Raw genomic sequence first — 20724 nt, 5'->3', positions numbered from 1 at the left:
CTCACAGCCTAAATGGAATAAAGTTGACATTTCTAAATTTGTCTACGCTTATCCATGTTTCAGCAGTGGCACATAAAATATCAGAGGACAAGCCAGCTAAACTGCACAGTAGTGAACCTATACCTGGGTTCCTATATCTGTGCTCATCCAAGAAAACTATAGAAGGATTTGGGGTCAATTTTCACCTCCCGGTCTAGCCTACCTCAAAGGACTGTTGTCAAGACTGTTGTCATATCTAGTGCTTTGCATTACAAGGCAAAAATCACTTATTGTGAAATAATCTTTTTGGAGTTAAGGCAGGAAAAATGTTATACATGTATGCATTATGTAATATATATATATATTTTAAAATACATGATGCACATTATATGTTTCTTAATCACATTTATATCTCCCCTTTCCTTTAAGGAGTTCAAGGGTGTATATGGGGGGGGGGGGAATACTGGCAATTCTGTGACATCTCTAAAAAGACCTTTGTATGTAGTCACTTTATCTTCTTTTAGGCACAGAGCCGAAATGTTTTCCTTCTCTCAGGAATTTTAACAAGTTAATACTTCCAAGTGCTGGTCATTTCAAAAATTTCCCACCTACTGTTTCATTGCTTTATTGTTGCACTGATTTTTTTTTTATTTTGCTGTACAGTTTTATTGTTTTGGATTTTAAATTGCACCATGAACCACCCTGGGATAAACATTTGATGGGCAGAATACAAATGCCTTGCATGCACTTTTTCTAGTTAGAACCACATCTTAATGTCCCTTTAGCAGCTACAGTGGACCCTTGATTTACGGAATTAATCCGTATTGGAACGGTGGCTGCAGGTCGAAAGTTCCATAGGCCGAGGGTCCATTTCCCATAGGAATACATTGAAAACCATTTAATCCGTTCCAGCCAAAGGAAAAAAAATCCCGGGCTTCCAAAGCCGCACCCGCTGCCCTCTGCCTCCTGTCACCGCGGGGACAGGAGGCAGAGGGCACTGGGGACAGGAGACAGAGAGCAGCGGGCGCAGTGTCTTCCTATCCCAAGCATTATGTTTTAGTGGAAAGGTGGGATCAACTATAGTAGTAGTGGCCGTCTCAGTAGTTATATGCAAATATTCTGCAAATCCAAAGCCATTTTTGGCCTCTTTTTGGCAATTAGGCACTTCTGGATTTTGGGATTCTCCCCCCCCCCCCCCACTTCAGCTACCAGAACTGAGAAGGAATTCCACCAGCTAGAATTCTGGTAGCTTTAGCCAAAAAACTGGAAAAAAGAACTGTTAGTTTTTTGAGAGGCAACCTCTCCATAGCATAACAAACAGGAGATATGACCTTCCCCTAATGCTCTGCAGTTGCCATGGAGATTGGGAAGCTCCGCCCATGTTCCTCTACAGGCTTAATGGCCGTTGCTTCAGACAGAACCTTGGCATGTGTACTGAAACTTCTCTGAAAACTTGGATATACATATATACTTGGCTAAAGTTATCAGAATTCTAGCCAGGTGAATTCCTGCTGAATTCTGGTAATTGCAGTGAAAAAAATCCAAAAATCTCGTAACTGTTAATCATATATTTCCAATGCCAATAACGGGTAGACAGTCATTCTGTCACTGAAAGGTGAGCTTATGAAATAGTAGCTAAAGTTCTTCAGCTTATTCCACAACAGCAGAAATGATTATGTTTTTCTGAGATGTATTCATTACGCCTGTGCTGCAAATTACACAACCATTTTGCCTCAATTGAGGGACTCTACATCTTACTTGGAAATGTATCCAACCAATCCCTGCAGGTTTGTTTCTCTTTTTAAAGGATGAGCAGAGGCAGAAGATTTGAAGCGGAAAAGCTGGGATTCTTAACCCTCTCTGTGTGTTCTGCGCTGTCAAGTTGCAACCAACTTATAGAAACCCTAACAGGGCTTTCAAAATAAATGAGATATTTAAGGAGTGGCTTTATGAGTTCCACTCCCTTGGTGAGTTTCAACAGAGTCCTAGTCGATCACTCTATCCACTACACCAGTGGTCCCTAACCTTGGGCCTCCAGATGTTCTTGGACTACAACTCCCAGAAGCCTTCACCACCACCTTTGCTGGCCAGGATTTCTGGGAGTTGAAGTCCAAGAACATCTAGAGGCCCAAGGTTGGGGAACCCCTGCACTACACCACACTGGGAATCTGGGAACCCTCCAAGCCTACTATTTTACACTATAGTGTCCCACAACTGTTTTTGCTAACATAGAGTTACAATCACATGTTGGTAATGATGGCAGAGGGATTCTGGGAGTTGTAGTCCAAAAGCTAATTTCTCCAGCTAATGCTTCCAATTACAGTGGTGCCCCACATAGCGAAGTTAATCCATTCCGGATTAACCTTCGCTATGGGGAAACATCGCTATACGGATTAAAAAAACCCAATGGGCCCCAAACTCACCGTTCTGCGATGTTTCCCCATGTTCCGGTGGCCATTTTGGGTGTTCCGGCGGCCATTTTGGGTGGTTCCGGCAGCCATTTTGGGTTTTCCGGCCACTGCCGAACAGCTGTTCCCCCTCGCAATGCGAATCGGTATGCGGATTCATCGTTAAACGGTGCACTCGTTATGCGAGGCACCACTGTATCTTTGGTGGCAAGGGCAGTGGTTGATACACTGCTGCATCTATTTCACAGTACCACTCAGCCAAGTATTGTATAGAATGTAGTCACACACACAATGTTGCATGATTAACTCTCACTTTCAAAAAACAAGGCTGGTCACCAGCTTCACACTCTTCTCACAACAGCTTCACACTATTCAACTCTTCCCCGTTGAATAAATGATATATGTTTTGGCATCACACGTGTCCCAACTTTTAATTGATATTAAAGTATTAATATCTGGTGGCAGCGAAGAGGAAGGAAGAGCGAGAACCTTGTGAAGACCAGGGGAATAGGGGCTTCAAAGGTGACCACGACAGATGTGTTCTCTGATAATATATTTTTTAAAAATCTTTCTACTTAAGAGTGTCAAATGAGATTGTTTGGCTACAATACCAACCAGAATTATTTTAACATGTGCCATGAATATTAAGTCAATGGGAAGTCTCCATAATTACTTCTGTGTTATTGCCATCTGTGTGGCTCTATGAATTTTTCATGGCTGCTCTGTGTCCTTTCCAGACCGGATGGAGTTAACAGTACTTTTAATTGCCCACTGCTCCTTGAATCTCCTAGCCAGCATGAATTGTGGCCATGCTGGCTAAGGGATTTGGCAGTTACAGTCTCATAAGTAACTTTTCTCAGCTTCCCTCCTACCTTACAAACAACCATCTTCTGTCTGTTTCAAGGATTCTCAAAGGATAGTCCAATATTGGGAGGCATCCTATATTTAAAGGCCTTTCTGGATCAATTCTGTTTTAAAGACAAAGAACCATAAGAAAGGAGAGCTGGAGCGTTAATGTTGTCTGCCAACACAGGCAACCTGCACAATAGATTCAGGAGACACACCAGGTGCCTGGTCACTTGTTATAGTCGTTATTTTAAAATTCACATCTGTATGTTTGTATACCACTGCATGTAGCATATGTATATTTCATGAAAACCTTCCCCACCCCACAAAGTTTCCCTCTGCTTCATTTACAGCTAATGCACTAGGAGCCATTCTCCTAGGAGGAGAGTGTCCACAAAGTAATTTGCACTCTCAAAAGCATTCTTCCTACCAAAAAACTGTTCCCTGAGCAAAAGGTGAGGGGGAAACCTGTCACACCACAAAACGCCTTCCAATCCTCCTTCTAGTTTGGGGAAGCTGGTAGTTCACAAGCAGTGCTTGACTCACAGGTGCACTGCCTCCAGCTTGGAATCAGCATTCACAAGCTGCATGCAGGAGGCATGAGAGTCCAGCTCCACCTTCTGAGCTGGCCAGTGTTCACCCTTCATAGCTCTGCAGCTCTTCTCGTCGGCATCAGCACTCATTCTCTCAGCGCTAACACAAAGGATGTCTCAAATGCTTCTGTGTTGTTGAAGTCTATCTCACAAGGACACCAACTCTCCCATAAATAGGTTGGGGCACCAATCCTTACAACAGCACCATTCCTTTCTTCTAGAAGACTCTGGAACATAATAGACTGCCCAGGATTACACAGGCTGGCTCTTCTCCTATCAGACACTCTGGAAAATTCAGTCCACAACCACTAGCTAGTTACTTTTACATTTCTCTTTTCAATCAGCTCCATGTGGAATACTGTACATGATTTTTCTCTCCCATAGTGCCCCCAAATCTGATCCTCAGAACAACCTTGTAAGGCTGACCAGGCAGGCCTAAGGTCACCCATAGAGTTTTATGACCCTCTAAGGACCTGAGCCTGGATCTTCTGAGTCCCAATCCAATGCCCTAACCCAGTGGTTCCCAACTTTGGGTCCCCAGATGTTCTTGGACTGCAACTCCCAGAGATCCTGACTAGCATATATAGTAACGAAGCCTTCTGTGGTTTTAGTCCAAGAACATCTGGGGACCCAAGATCGGAAGCCACTGCTCTAACGCAACTGATCTCATTATCAATTCCATGCCCTTCTGGAGGTTGTGGTGGCAACTGTTAGCCATGGCGAAGCTATCATGCTAAGCTTCCTCTGAACAATTTGTAAAGCCAAACAGCAGCCTGGATATGGTGACACTTATTACAAGAAAATGATATTTAAAAATGTATGGATACACACACCACCGTATTTGCTGAAATAAGATGAAGAACTGCTTGTTTGATAGAGCTTCCTCTGCTTCATAGGCACTTTTGAAGGCCTCCTCAGCTTTGGCACTCTCCTTTTGCTGAACTGTGATGGGAGGTTGTAGGTAATGTAGTCCACCACATCTGGAAGACACCAGATCAGGGAAGGCTGCACTAAACTGGAGGAAAAACCCCACATATACACTTTTGGGAGGGTTGATGGGCATTCAGCAATAAATAAGCAAAGTATTATTTTGAAATTTATATTTAAAAAGCTTTTGTATTTTACATTCATTTCCATCATAAATATGTCTTTTATAAAAGATACAAAGCTACATTTTATAAAAGGTGGTTTCTACCTTGAACCTTCAGGGATATGGTTAGAAGTAATTTTAAATAACAGCAACTCAAATAGAACAAGCCAGCAAGTGCCTAGGAGAGGAATGGCTAGGAGTAGGAATTACGTCTGCAACAGCATTATACTGTAATGGAAAATGTGGGCTTCACCAAGTATCAAAGCAACTCATCAACCAATAAATCTGCTCTGAGGCTTTTTAAGCACTCAACATTAGTCTTCCTTTTAAAAAAGGATGACAAAAGAAGATATGGCTGAACTGTACAAATAAGTCAAAGGCGTGAGATCCATATAGATTAAATGAGATAATCGTTGTAGGAACAGATGGCTATAAACTCTCTGTTAATCAACAGAGGAGTTCCCACCATCTCTAAACTCTACCATATCCTGATTTCATGGCAGCAATCACACTTTTGCACAATTATCAGGATCTTCCCTTCCCACCCCCACTTTTAATTCTCCCAAGTTTGCCATTGACACAGTTGAGATGGCTGAATTGCTCTTGGTTAATTACAGCTCTCACACCATCTGGGTATTGTTCTGGGTTATTCATATGTGATGTCAATTTGTTTAATGGTCTGTCAAAAGCAGATCTGGTAGAGCAGACTGTTTCCTCTAGAGTTTATATTTTCCCTCCTTCTAGGTTCATTATATCCACAGCTTGGGAAGTGTCGATGGGGGAAGAAAGTGAGGAAATGTTAAATTCCAGACACAACAATATGATTACAATATATAATATGAAGGTTTGGTGCCAAGAGAATATTGTGCAGTTTAAACTCCACCCTGCCATACACACACACACACACACACACACACACACACACACACACACACACACACACACACACACACACACACACACACACACACACACACACACACACACACACACACACACACACAAGAAATAATTATTGTACAAGAAAGCCTGATGAGCATGTGTTCAAAAGTCACATACACAACAAATATTTTCAACTACTTTTGAAACATATTGAGGAAACAATATAATGACAATGCCACAGTCCATGCATAATTTTCCAAACTGGGTGATTTATTAGGGATGAGATGAACAAGGATTGGAAATAAAAACAACAGAAAGTATTGTGGTACCTTAAAGACTAACAAGTTTTACTTGGCATAAACTTTTGAGGACTACAACCCATTTACATATTCAGATGTTTGACAACATACAACAAATTATATTTGTCAAGTCTTTAAGGCGCCACAAGACCACAATAGAACAACATCATTTCCAATTTGGGATGGACTCTTACTCTTACTTAACAATCCACATGCTAAAATGTAGCATATTACCAAAATAGCCTCTCACCCCAAAAAAGGTATCAGTGGCAAAAAGAAAATGAAACTGGAGGGGGAACCCTATAATGCTAGGTAAGGCTGAGGAACCTATGGTCTTCCAGATGGAGAGAAAGCACAACTCACATCGACCATGGCCATTGGTTATGGTGGCCAGAGGTGATGGACACTGGAGTTCACCACAGCTTCTGTAACTCCCTCTGACACATTGTTTAATGCCAGGAGGTACCAGAGGTGCTTATCACTCCTTGATGAAATTACCCACTGGACTACAGGTGGCAGCTGCTTAGTGAATTGCTCTCAGGCTCTGGACTACCACAACCCAGCCCACTTTGGCTACTTCTTGAGCCTTGCTGCTTTCAGGCCAGCTTGGTCCTCAATCCTGCCTGTGGACTTTTCCTCCAATCCTGATTTATGACTCCTTTCTAACCGGGGTAGGGGGGAGGAAACAACTCATAATGTTCTTTAGGAGAAGCTTTACGGCATTTGTTTTGGCATTTAGCTATTTCACACCTCAAACTCTAGATTTATTCCTCTCCAGGTTGAAAACCCCTGCATGAAAGTTACTAATATGTGCTACAACAGAAGCACATATTTGGCATTAAAAGATATTTATCCTCTTGACATAATGCTGAATTTTGGTTAGCACCCTCTAGCTATGCAGCAGATAGTACAGGGACCTATAGACAGAATTAGCTTCAAGTGTCCCCAGAGTATGCCATCCCTTTTTGCTTCTCATCAACTGGCACTTACAGTCCCAATAAGACATGAGACATTGATAACAGAAAAAATAAAAAGGTTCCCATTTACTCACAGTTCTAAGCAGATGAAAAAAAGCATATTGTACAAAAAAGACTGGTTACAGGAGCAGGCTTTACTCTACTCATAGCTTGTTTCCAGCAGAGTCCCGCAGACTCAATTCTCTAACTGCAAACACTGTACAACAACTACGTAACAGCACCCCTAACTACATACCTACCTAAAACTCTTATGTAGAGAGGTACGGGTCTCTTCAAAACCAGAGGCAGGGAAGGAACAATTGGTTACTGCCAGACTGACTGACATTTACCCCAGGCCTGAAAGGTCCCTCTCAGTGAAACCTCTTAAAGGGAACACATGATACTGAAATAATTCCAACATACTCTGCTAAAATGGGAATAGTTTCTTCTTTGGATTACAAGAAACCCCCGGCTTCTGGCCATAGGGTAGTCCAAAAAAGTAATTTTTCCTGTTTCTGTTTCCTCCTCCTCCAGTTGGTACAGACTTCTCTGCTCCAAACAGAAAAACAAAACACCACTAAAACATGAACTTGCACTTATGGGAGGAGAAAGCATGTGTGCATGAAGAAGGTGAACATATGAATCACTTCAAAGAGGAGTATGAATAACCATGGCAATAAATTAATACAAACAGAATGAAATTCAGGAGGAATGTTAGCCTTGACACATCTGCTGAACAATAGCAGCAGTTCAAAGCCTTACTTCTGTTACTTGTCTGGAGGCAAGGTTGCCATATCTTTATATATACACACATACATATGTAAACTAAAAATACAAACAACAACACCACAACAAAAGAAAAGGCTGTTTCTTATGCAACTACCAACTTCCTATTCCTGTATGCATTCTTACGCAATAAAAGGCCCATGGCAACAGAAGCCTAATCAGGCATTTTATTTCACTACACTGAAAAAGGGCAAATCCTGCTGTATATTAACAATCAGAGCATAAGCGGGTAGCCAACAAACTTTCCAACTGCCCTTGGCTTAAAGTGCACTCTTTTTTTATAACAAATAATAACAAATGTCTGAATGTACTATTCTGAAACATCTATTATAGTCCAAGAGATGAGGAAAAAATGGATCCAAAAAATAATCGAAATAGCCAAGTGATACAGCCAGATTGCTTTAAAAAACGTAAGATCAAAACAGTTGAATTATGATCCTAATATTTTTCAGTCCAACTCTCAAGTCTACCCTGTTTACCCAAAAACTAGGGCGGGGGGAAACAACAAGTTTTATCACAAATATAATCCTTGAAAATTGCTGCTCGCTTTCTAATATTCTAATGTCAGCTGAGGTTCCAATACTTTGGCCATCACATGAGAAGAGAAGACTCCCTGGAAAAGACGCTGATGTTGGGAAAGTATGAAGGCAGGAGGAGAAGGGGACAACAGAAGACGAGATGGTTGGACAGTGTCACCGAAGCTACTAACATGAATCTGACCCGACTCCAGGAGGCAGTGGAAGATAGGAGGGCCTGGCGTGCTCTGGTCCATGGGGTCACGAAGAGTCAGACACGACTAAATGACTAAACAAACAAACAAAAATGTTCATCCCACAGGCACCATGGCTTTCATTTCTGTTATTTTCTTGACCTCCAAATTGAGATGCAGTTGACCAAGTGACAGAGAATGATACAGGAAACAGTGTTCTGACTTCAGATAAAAACCTGAAAAGCTTACTACGCATTCCGATCCACTCTGGATGATCTTCTCCTGCGCTTCATTGTGCAGAAATAAGGTTTAATGATATTCATGCATCCTCAACCAGGGATGGCTCATCATGGTCCAAGCAATGGTATACTTAACTCAGAATTTTGACCACTGCCCAATGCATAAAAGCCTAACCTCGGGAAACTGATGTGGTTTAAATTGTACCTATGGCATGTACTCACTCCCTAGGTAGCCAGACACAAATCATGGTCTCTGAATTCCAGCCATGGATTGCAATAGGAAGCAATGGGCAAAATCGTGACGGCATAAAATTACACTGAAGTAAACTAGATCTGGCACCAGAAATATTTAATTTAAATGAATTGAAAGCTTCCTGTCCCCCCAACAGGTTCTGAGGCTCCCTGGGACTCCATTTTGCCTTGGGATACACAAAACACAGAGGAGGGAGGATCTTTCAATAGTCAAAAACAGATTGCCCCTGGCAGTCCTAATCCTGGCCACAATTTTTTATTATGAAAAGCTCCCCTCCCCCACCATCTCCGAGGCTCCCAAAGGCTTCCCCAGGGCAAAAAAAAAGCCCTAGTGAATCTCAGAAACTAAAGGTAGGAGTGGAGGTAAGAAACTTTCTATGAGTTTCAATAATTTTCAACACTGGATCTGGTTTACGCTGGTGTAACTTTACACAACAGGGTTTTGCTCAATATATACCTAATTTGTAAGCTACTATTAAGGATAACAGAAAATGTACAGTATATAAAGTACTTTGAATGGTTGAAACTGCTACCTTTTTATTATTATTCTCTCCATAGCAAAAGGTAAATAAATCAGAACTTGCCATGTCAATATAAGGAAATGAAAGACTTTTGTTGTTTAGTCATTAAGTCATGTCCAACTCTTCGTGACCCCATGAATCAGACCATGCCAGGCCCTCCTGTTTTCCACTGCCCCCCGGAGTTTGGTCAAATTCATGTTGGTGCTTTGATGACACTGTCCAACCATCTCGTCCTCTGTTGTCCCATTCTCCTCTTGCCTTCACACTTTCCTAACATCAGAGTCTTTTCCAGGGAGTCTTCTCAATGGCCAAAGTATTGGAGCCTCAGCTTCAGGATCTGGCCTTCCAGTGACCACTCAGGGTTGATTTCCTTCAGAATTTGATAGGTTTGTTCTCCTTGAAGTCCAGGGGACTCTCAAGAGTCTCCTCCAGCACCACAATTCAAAAGCATCAATTCTTCGGCGGTCAGCCCACTTTATGGTCCAGCTCTCACTTCCATACATCGCTACTGGAATAACCATAGCTTTGACTATTCAGACCTTTGTCGGCAAGATTATGTCTCTGGTTTTTAAGATGCTGTCTAGGTTTGCCATCACTTTCCTCCCAAGAAGCAGGTGTCTTTTAATTTCGGGACTGCTGTCTCCATCTGCAGTGATCATGGAGCCCAGGAAAGTAAAATCTATCACTGCCTCCATATCCTCCCCTTCTATTTGCCAGGAGGTGATGGGACTAGTGGCCATGATCTTAGTTTTTTTGATGTTGAGCTTCAGACCATTTTTTTGTGTTCTCCTCTTTCACCCGCATTACAAGAGTCTTTAATTCCTCCTCACTTTCTGCCATTAGAGTGGTATTGTCTGCATATCTGAGGTTACTGATATTTCTTCCGCAATCTTAATTCTGGTTTGGTATTCATCCAATCCAGCCTGAAAGACTACGCTTAGTTAAATAAAGGCTTTCTATTTCCATGTTTATTCTAGACCCTCTGTTTTGAAAGCATGTGAGGTATGTATCAGGTATTTATTTGTGAGAATGCACACAATGCTTACATCTAAATATTCCAAAGCTGTGTACAACCACCACAAAACAGAAACTGACGCATAAAACAATATGCAATATTTATATTACCAATAAAATATACACGGGAACCTTATATACATATTGTTAGCTGCTAAGATGACAAGACAGGCTGACCTTGTGCCGTTGTTATGTCTTTCTTCGGCACTTAGAAAAACAAATTCCTAGCCTGTCACAGGGTTGTGACAGCAGTGCTTGGCCAGTTTTCAGCTCTCCCAGATTTGCAAAGCATCTGGCATGAGTCAACAACACTGCTGCCCAATATTTTAATGTGACAAATTTCTCAGCATATTTGTAATTATGTCTGTGTGTAACCTATGGCTGGACAAAATGAGCCAATAAACACAAGCATCTCTGTCAGTCAAAGTGGTCACCGTACCACTGTAAATAAAAGAGGGCACAACTAGTCATTTCAGGGCAACACACTAAACTGTGAAGAAGAATACAATGAATTTCAAGGGGAAATGGCCAAATGCAGCTTATGCATCTGTAAATACAAACACTTATAACAAAGAACTGCACCAATAGATAAAGCCCTGGTGCAACCCAATACACATTTCCTTCAACTACCTTGGCACTTTTCTCACCATTACAATATTCAGAGAACTTAGTAAACCATGTTGCAGTAGGGAAGAGAACTGAGCAGTTGCCACCCTATGAGAGCACTACAACATCTGAATACACTAGAAACTTCAGTTCTATCTGGAAGTTGAGTCATGGCAACTGGACTTCATTCTTATTAGGTTGAAATGTTCCGCGACTCATTGAAGTAGCTTCTTCCACCATCTCATCCCTTGACCCCTGCCTGGCCTGGCTAATCAAAGCAGCCAGGCCTATAACAACAGAATGGGCAATGGCAATAATTAATGGATTTTTCCTTGAGGGCTTCAGGCTTCACCATAGTACAGAAATGGCATTGGTCGCCCTGTATGATGACCTATTGAGGGAGGCCGACAGGGGGAAAACGTCCCTGTTGGTCCCCCTCAATATCTCAGCCACCTTTGATACCGTCAACCACGGTATCCTCCTGAGGAGGCTCTCCGAGTTGGGAATTGGTGGCCTGGCATTTGCTTGGCTCCAATTCTTCTTGGAGGATCGTACTCAGAGAGTACAGCTTGGGGAGAGGGTCTTGGCCCCGTGGAGCCTCAATTGTGGGGTTCCACAGGGCTCGATAATCTCTCCAATGCTGTTTAATATCTATATGAGGCGCTGGGAGGGGTCATCAGGGGATGTGGGGCATCGTGCTATCAATATGCTGATGACACACAGTCTACATCTCTTTTTCACCAACTACAGTGGATGCCATTCTGTTCCTTCAGCGCTGCTTGGATACTGTTCTGCAATGGATGCAGGAAAATGGGTTGATGCTGAACCCGGACAAGGCGGAGTACTGAGGGTGGGTAGCCCCACCATTAGTGGTTTGGGAAACTCTCTCTCATTTGGGGGAGTGACTCTCACCGTGAAGAGTGAGGTTCGTACTTGGGAATACATCTGAACTCCGCACTCACCATGGAAACCCAGGTGGCGTCAGTGGTCCGATCCGCCTATTTCCACCTTTGGCAGATTGCCCAGCTACATCCCTATCTTGATGTTGGGGCGCTCACCACTTTAGTGCATGCACTTGTAATCTCGAGATTAGACTATTGTAATGCGCTCTACGTGGGGCTACCTTTGACACTGATGTGGAAGCTTCAAATGGTGCAGAATGCGGCGGCCAGATTTCTTAGTGGGGTGAGAAAACCCCATCACATCTCTCCACTCTGGCTGCATTGCATTGGCTGCCTGTGTGCTTCCACGTCGATTTCAAAGTTTTAATGATTACATACAAAGCCCTAAAAGGTTTGGGACCTCGCTATCTGATGGAATGCCTTCTCCCACCAAAATCTACCCATATCACTCAATCTAATCAGGAGGTGTGACTGAGGAGCCTAATGCCGAGAGAGGCCCAGAAGGAAAAAACAAGAAACTGGGCCTTCTCGGCAGTCACTCCTCGGTTATGGAATAATCTACCTTCAGAGATCCGCATGGCCCCTTTGCTGGGTATTTTTAAAAGCCAATTAAAAACCTGGCTATTCAGGCAGGCCTTCCCTCCGGGCCCTATTTGATCTATCTTTTTATTTTTCCATCTTGTATGACTTTTTATTCTTGACACTGATGTTATTTTAACTGTTTATTTTATATGATGTACGCCACCCAGAGTGGTCAAATGACTAGATGGGTGAGATATAAATATAAATAAATAAATATTATTATAATATAAATAAATAAATGAATAATTTATATATTATATAAACAAACAAACAAACAAACAAACAAACAAACAAACAAACAAACAAATGAAAATTCTTCGGTCTGAGGAGAGTTGATACGAGACCCCTGATATATCCTCCATGTTGGTTTTACTTCCCCCTGGTCTGAATAGTGAAACCAACATGGAGGATATACCAGGGGTCTCCTACTAACTCTCCTCAGACTGAGGAAGCTACTTGTATGAGTAGCAAAACGTTTCAACCTAGTAAGAAGTCCAGTTGCCATGACAACTTCTAGATAACCTCACCTGGATGACTAAGAATCTTCACAGATAAACTTCAGCTCTAATTCGCATCAAGCTAAGGACTAATCTTTAAAATAAGTGGGGTAAGCCTTTGGCCCTCCAGATGTTGCAACTTTCATCTCCCATGGTCCTTTAGCATCAGCCAGACTAGCTGAGACTTCTGGGATTTGTACTCCAAAGGACGTGGAGGCCTAAATGTTTCCCATCTTCTGATTTTAAATGCTTGTCTGCTATTTTGAGGGGAGACAGTTTCTCTAGCCATGTCAATAGCAGCCTTTTGTCAGAACTAGAACTGAAACACATGCTGTCGTTGTTGTTCCTGCTTTCACATGTCATCATGTTGCCTCCAACCCATGGTGAATCTATGTATGAGCAATCTCCAAAATGTCCTGTCCCCAACAGCCCTGCTCAGCTTTTGTAAACCCAGAGCTTTAGGGAGTCAATCCATCTCATATTTGGACTTCATCCTTTCCTGCTGCCTTCAACTTTCCCAGAAAATCTTGCCTTCTCTTGACGTGCCCAAAGCAGAGCAGTCTCTGTTTCATCATTTTTGCCTCCAGAGATAGTGTTCAGAGTTGACTTGAACGAGGACCCCTTTGTTTGCCTTTCTGGGAAGTCCAAGGTATCTGCAAAGCTCTCTGCCAGTACCATATTTCAAACTAATTATTTTTTTCCTGTCAGCTACACACCTGTGTAGTGATCAGAAATGCAAGAGAGTAGATGATTGTGGTCTTGGTCTCCAGTGACAGATCCTTACATTTGATGACTTTTTTTCTAGTTCCTTCATTGTTGCCCTTCCAAAACACAGTCTTCTGAGTCCTTGGTTGCAAACTGTATTTGGATTGAAGCTTGAACCAAGATAGACGAAATCTCTACCTATTTCAATTTCTTCATTGCCAATTTTAAAGTTGTGTAGTTCTTTCATAGTCATGCTTTTTGTCTTCTTTGTGTTCAGCTTCGGCCCTGCATTGGCACCTTCTTCTTTCATTTTCCTTAACAGTCATTTCTGCTTTCTGCCAGTAAAATGGTGTCATCTACATATCTTAAATTATTGATATTTCTTCCACCAATTTTTGATCCTTCTTCATCTGACCTAGTCTGGCTTTTCCATATGATATGTTCTGCATACAGATTGAACAGAAAAGAGGATAAAATGCACTCTTGTCTGCCACTTTGACCCACAGGAAACCATTCTGTCTTTCCATATTCTGTCCTAATTGGTGTGTGTGTGTGTGTTCCTGTCACATTTGAATGGGGACCACAGACTGGAAACAATTCTTCACACACCACCTTCATTATGCAATTGATACAATCCTGATTCAGCCTATATTTCTTTCACACTGTGTTTATAGCAGTGGCCAAAAAAGGTTGAGAATGGCTATATAAGATAATCTTTCTTACCTTCATCCAGCCTCCCTGATGAGTGCAGTAGTTGCTCCACAGAAAAGTTACTTTTTGAGAGTAAGGTTGCTCAAATCTCCAAGGCAGTGTAGCCATTAGTTATGCTAGGTTTGGTACTCTGTGAGCTGTGGTACAAAAAAGTAACTTTCCCAATCTCTGAGCCAGGGTACCAAGGGAACTGAAAATTTCCCCTAAAGGTTTCCCCAAGACGCAGATCTCCTGCTTCCAAGTCAGGATGCAGATGGTAACATCTGAACCATTAAGCAACTAGATGCCTTCAGAAATCTCTCCCTGGCCCTATCTTTCTAGAAGGAAATACAACTGCCAAGTGCAAGTGACATGAGGAAGACCTTACATGTGTGAAATTTAGAATAGGAGGAACAGTCTCTAATATAGTGATTTTCTTTGCTTCAATTCCTCACAGAAAAGGGTGATGAAATACCTATGAAAGCTGCACCACATGGCTATTACTTCATCCTCTTTGATGTGCATTCTGAGATGAGTATTCCTTTGAGCTGCGGGACCAGTTATCTGCCCTTGTGATGCAAGAAGAAAAATTTACCTTGCATGTGAAATGAAAAGTGAGCATCTGTGCCAGCTTTGTCTTCCCAAGTTTACTAACGACCTTTTATTGGAAGGGCTTCAACAGGCCCACTTTGTCATGAGTGACAAATATCGATCCACTCTCAGCCCCTATATATAAAGTGTTATCCAAATAGACGTTTTTGGAGAGCTTAATTAAAGTAAACAAAGTGCAGCAGGCATCTAGATTAAGATTTAAAATTCTTCAATGCAGGTCTGGCATTCCCATTCTGCAGAATGAGGCAGCTGCTTCAGGCAACAGATGCAGAGGTTGTGGTCAAATGAGGCACCCTTGCCAGTTCGTGTTGACTCGACCCATTCCCCTTTGTTTGAGGGCAGGTCTGAGTGTTTCCGATGTCCTGCCAAGATCCCGTAAACCAGTTCACTCTCCTCAAGAGCAGTAGAAGAATCTGTTTGATCACAAGCTCTGAAGAAAAGTTCAACTGGCAATCCAGTCATTTTCTGGACATAAAACAAGAGAGACCATCATCTTGTCCTTTGTCACCGGGACCAAAATGGTTTGGGTTCGGTCAGTGAATGAGAGCGCTGCATAGTCCTATCAACTCCTACTACTTTTCTCTCTTTCACTCCTCAGCTGAACCGATCACCTCATGGATATGGTGGACCTACTTTGTGCTTCATTAACATGGTCCTATGCTCACAAACTTTGTGGAATAGCTAAAATCACAATGGCTAGAGCTTTTCTGTATGAAGAAATCCACTAAAGTCCTTTCCTTAGCTATTCTGTCCTTAGCAGGCACACTATTAAAACGGCATTGTATTTCTTAGCAGAGGCCAATATAGCACATTTCTGTTTCCTATTCTCTGCCAATAAAGCCCTTCATCATATGAAATTAAGTGAACCTTTATCAGTTTGGCTTTTTTTTTCTCTCTCTCCTGAAGCAGCAAAACTATTGGTGTTCACAAAGTTTAATGAACTACCAATTACTCTAAAGAGCAAAAGACCCCACTGGCGGAAAGTCCTCACATCACTCACTGAACACAAAGACCTCTGAAGTGCACAAGAACATTTTAGAGGTTGACAGTATTTGTCTGCTAAATCTCTCTCAGTACAGGTATAAGAGATGAATTGCCCTGCCCTTATTATTGCTGCACAAGAGATCAGCAATGATCTTGTGCAGACAGAGCAAATCAACCTTCTATAAGACAATTCTAAAAATTTGAGGCATCCCAAACAACAACAGCAAAAATGTAACTCTGAAACTGGGTTTTGGCTCAACGCCAAATTTGGCACATACTGTATGTAGCAGACAGGGAGCTCTTCCTCTGTGCCAGATTTGAGGAAATTTAACTTAGCAAGTGCAGTTTTTAACACAAATATATTACCATCATCATCTGAAAGTCTTTGCATCTAGCAAACCAGGCAACATCAGCGCTGTTATTAATGCAAATCAGTAAGTGTATAAATAACCTTTTTTTAAAAAAAAAACTTAGCTTTTTAAGGAAGTTATCATGGACTCACACTGCACTGCTAGATTGTACTTATTTCCTTTGTTTTGTGAGAAGATTTAAATAGAAAACTATATAATTAAATTGTAAACCGCCCGGAGAGTGCTTGTAGCGCTATGGGGCGGTATATAAGTCCAATAAATAAATAAATAAATAAATAAATATAACCTCTATTATAAATAAAAGCCAAAAAGCCAAAAAATGCTGAATCCAGGCAGATATTGTTGAGCTCCCATTCCTATCAGCACTAGCTAGCCTGCCCAACGGTGAGCTGTGATAGGAATAGAAGTTTAGCAAACATCAGGAAGGCCACAGATGCCCCAAGTACAAAGTGTCCAGAGCTCTCATCTATCTGGATATATCCCTGTCTCTTTCTTGAGACCTGATCTTTACAGAAAACGTGCACACAAACCTCGCAAGTGTATGTTATCTGCAATACAAAGCTTGGTCATGAATTATTTATGGAAGGAATGCTATTTGTGAAGTATAATATATAGCCTTGAGAACATCAGATTGGCAATTAGACAACTGGACTTCTCTCTCTCTCTCTCTCTTTCTCTCTCTCTCTCAAATGGACCAGATTATTGGATTTGGGCCAAGACAATTCCCTGTGTACTTCTCTTTCCTCCTCTAAATGTTTGCTAGATTGTCTTCTGACATTGCACCTACGACATGATGGAGTATAGGCAGAGCACTCTCGTTCCAGTACAATCACCCATTTCATGCTGCTTGGATGCTTGTTGTGTGATAGTTGCTGCCCTGGCATTTCTATTCAAATCTCTTTATCACAGTACCCTTACAAAACCGTATTGGTTGAGGGATGTGGATCCTAATGAAGTTTATATTGAATTATTATACATTGGCGAAACCTAGTAGTAAGCTGAAACTAGACCAGGCCCATTGAATCAGTGGCTATGTGGTAAGTCTATGCTTATATAAATGCCTATGAGTCAACTCAAGTTGCAACTTACTACTAGATTTCAAACATTCTGTAAAATCTATCAAGCTTTTCCTTTTGTTTGTTAGATTCAAATGGAAATACTCACATGAGAATACTAGGATCTACATCATAGTTACAGGAGCCACGTTCTGTGGCAGAAACATAGGGCGAGGGAAGTGATAGACCAGCTGCTACTTATATATAGGGGGTTGTAACAAAGTGGAAGCTAGAGTAGCTTGTGCCACATTCTGTCTTGTGCCACCTAAGGTAACCTGGTATATTAACACACAGCTGAGAACCCAGTCTTGTCACCAATGTTAAAAATAAGAGTCAGCTTCCAATTACATAGTTAATTTCAATACGTGGAGCTGAAGGGGGTACCAATCAAAGTAGCAAAATTATTTGACCTGAGAATCTAATATACGAGTTGGTTAAACACCTCCAATTTCTTGTCCTTCAGTATTCTAATCCCTGCTGATCCCAGTGAAAGTTTATTCCACTTCAAACAGCAAATTTTTAGTAAGCTATTACCAATATTAATGAGGATCTTGTATCCCAACACAGCCTTGAGAACATATGTGAGCTTAAACTGGCTCCCACCCTATAAAAGAGAACCTATAAAGGCATTCTGGAAAGCTGTCTCTTGGCTTCCTTTCTTTTTTAACACCTGTGGCAATAATGTGGCTGCTATTCTAATTCCAATTTCTCATCCTGCCTCCAACTTCAGTTTTCTAAAATGTCTTCTATGTGATTAGTGATATAATGCTACTTCCAGTTACTCAAGCTATGAAAAGTCTAGGTAAAGGTAAAGGTAAAGGTTCCCCTTGACATTTAGTCAGTCGTGTCCGACTCTAGGGGGCGGTGCTCATCCCTGTTTCCAAGCCGTAGAGCCAGCGTTTGTCCGAAGACAGTTTCTGTTGCCACGTGGCCAGCACGGCTATACACGGAATGCTGTTTACCTCCTCGCTTTGTCCCAGCTCCTCGCCAACCTAGCAGTTTGAAAGCATGCAAATGCGAGTACTGTAGATAAATAGGTACCACCTCGGTGGGAAGGTAAACAGCATTCCGTGTATAGCCGCTCCGTCGTGTGGATTCGATCTTACGACTGCTGGTCTTCTGACCCTGCAGCACACAAAGTCTTCTGCGGTTTAGCCCGCAGCACCACCACGTCCCTTATGAAAAGTCTACTAATAAGCAAAACATGGAGCTTTTTGTTCTCAACGTGCATTTGTCATTTATGTCAAAACTAAACCTTTGGGGCTTGATAGATCACAAGTTAACTTTTTTTAAAAATACTTCTGATTCATTTCAGCTCTTGGAAGTCAGTTTCCTTTTTACCAAACTGGCATCTGTAATGCTTTCACTGGCTACTGGAGCCTAGAACCAGGAACAAGTAGGGGCCTACTTTATTGTAAGTCAGAGAGCTCCTTGTTCAAGTTCTTTCACTGGGAAGCAAAATAAGTTCTGGACAAGTTAAGATCATCCACTGGACCCTCCTAGAAAACAAAGGATGTTGTAGGCTTCTTGTCCAGGTTGAGACTTGGCTGGAAAAAAATCAATGTTTTTATTTTAAATCAATAAGATCCATTTAAAAGAATTAAATCATGATTTAAATCGTGATCCATCCTGGCTGAGACTCTCTCCAAACAATCAACACTCCTCTAAACTCTGTTATTTTCAGTGTCTTATTTTGTCCCAATTTCCTAGTATGGTCCCTTGGTCCTGACTCTCTAGTACAATTATCGGCCTTCCTCAGATGCCTGCCAAATTTAGTTTCTCCCTGGCAAAATCTGGTGAATTGATGGCAATTGGTTTTGGTAACAAGCTTTGGTATTATATGGGGCAGAAGCCTGTGTAGTGGAGATTTTAATCTACTGAAGTTAAGCATATGATCCTGCAGATGCTGTTGAACAGCAACTCTCAGAAGCCCTAACCAGCTGGCGAGAGTTGCCTTATCCTACAATGACGTAGGATATCCTACAATGATGATGTAGAATAAGAGTTCTTACTGTAAAGTCTAACAACATGTGGAGGGCCATATGCACCCCAGTCCAGATACAGGTTGGATCACACACTTTCTAACAGCCTTCTCAAAGCTGTGTTTCAAAAGAACTTACAGCTGTGATCCAAAGGTATTCTCTACCATTCTTACAGGTAAATACTACTATTCCGAATCTAATAGATATTAGAAGTATCTGTGCTGGATGACACCTGAATGCAAGAACAAAGTGGGCAGCAGTAATTCCGGCTTTTCCCAGCATGAAACAGGTCTTCCTAATGAACACTCATAACTTCTTTCAGTTGTAAAGGTGACTAATATTCTTAGGGACATGAATGACCTGTGTTTCAGTAGAGAATTTCATGCTGTACATTCCATCTCTCCATCTAGCTAGTTAGTGTACATTTTTAAAAGAATTAAGATTATATAGTGATAATTCGTGGTTACAAGCAATTACAAATTGAAATGATGTAGGCTGAGCATACAAAGGATCTCAGAACAGACTGAATTAAATAAAGCTGTTCTGGCTTTAGCAAACTCACCATTCTCATTCCCATAAACAGTTTTCCCAATCAGCTTTGACATGTTTACACATTTCAGTATTTACTTATTCATGATTCTCCCCCACAAGGGCACAACTGAACAAAGATCACGCTATTTTTATTTCACGATTTCAGTCTTCTGAATAACTCCATCCCAAGGCACCTTATAATACAATACAATGCAAAAATCTACAGCTGGTAGTGCTTATTAAGTGTATTCTAAGTTTGAAAAGATCTTGATTGACCTTGTAATAATATTAGAGCTTAACATAACTAACAGTTTCACAAGCCGTGTCCAAATGGCTTTCTGCCATAACGCTAAGAGATAAGAGGTAAGGCAGCCAATTCTTCAACACCATGGCAATGTTTCCTCACTTATCATAAAACTTTTCAGTATTCTTGTTTTGTACAGCATAGAGTATAAAAGAGGTGCAGTATAAAATAGGCCACCATAAAGACAACAGTACCCTGTTCTAAGCATTATGTATCAGAACAGGCTTTTCCAGTCCTCCAAAACAATTTTGTACCAGAATCAAAATAAAACTAGACTTACAGTGTGTAGACATTCTGTAACACAGTTACCAGCCACAATCACACGCATA

At 41.5% G+C, this 20724-nt stretch overlaps 1 protein-coding gene across 4 annotated transcripts in view; it reads right to left on the bottom strand.

Annotated features, from left to right (window-relative positions):
• The window catches only part of MARCHF3 (membrane associated ring-CH-type finger 3), a 180933-nt gene that overhangs the window by 93627 nt on the left and 66582 nt on the right, over positions 1-20724 (bottom strand). Inside the window, exon 1 of one of the 4 annotated variants that reach the window (XM_020790682.3) lies at positions 3260-3277. The exons of the other annotated variants lie outside the window; for them this stretch is intronic. The gene's annotated coding sequence lies outside the window, so the exon portion shown is untranslated. Of the gene's footprint in view, positions 1-3259; positions 3278-20724 lie in introns of those variants that run through there. 4 annotated transcript variants of the gene reach the window in all.

This window comes from Pogona vitticeps, chromosome 2 (genome assembly GCF_051106095.1).
Source record: "Pogona vitticeps strain Pit_001003342236 chromosome 2, PviZW2.1, whole genome shotgun sequence".
NCBI lineage: Eukaryota > Metazoa > Chordata > Lepidosauria > Squamata > Agamidae > Pogona > Pogona vitticeps.
This window is presented reverse-complemented; position numbering and strand designations above follow the sequence as displayed.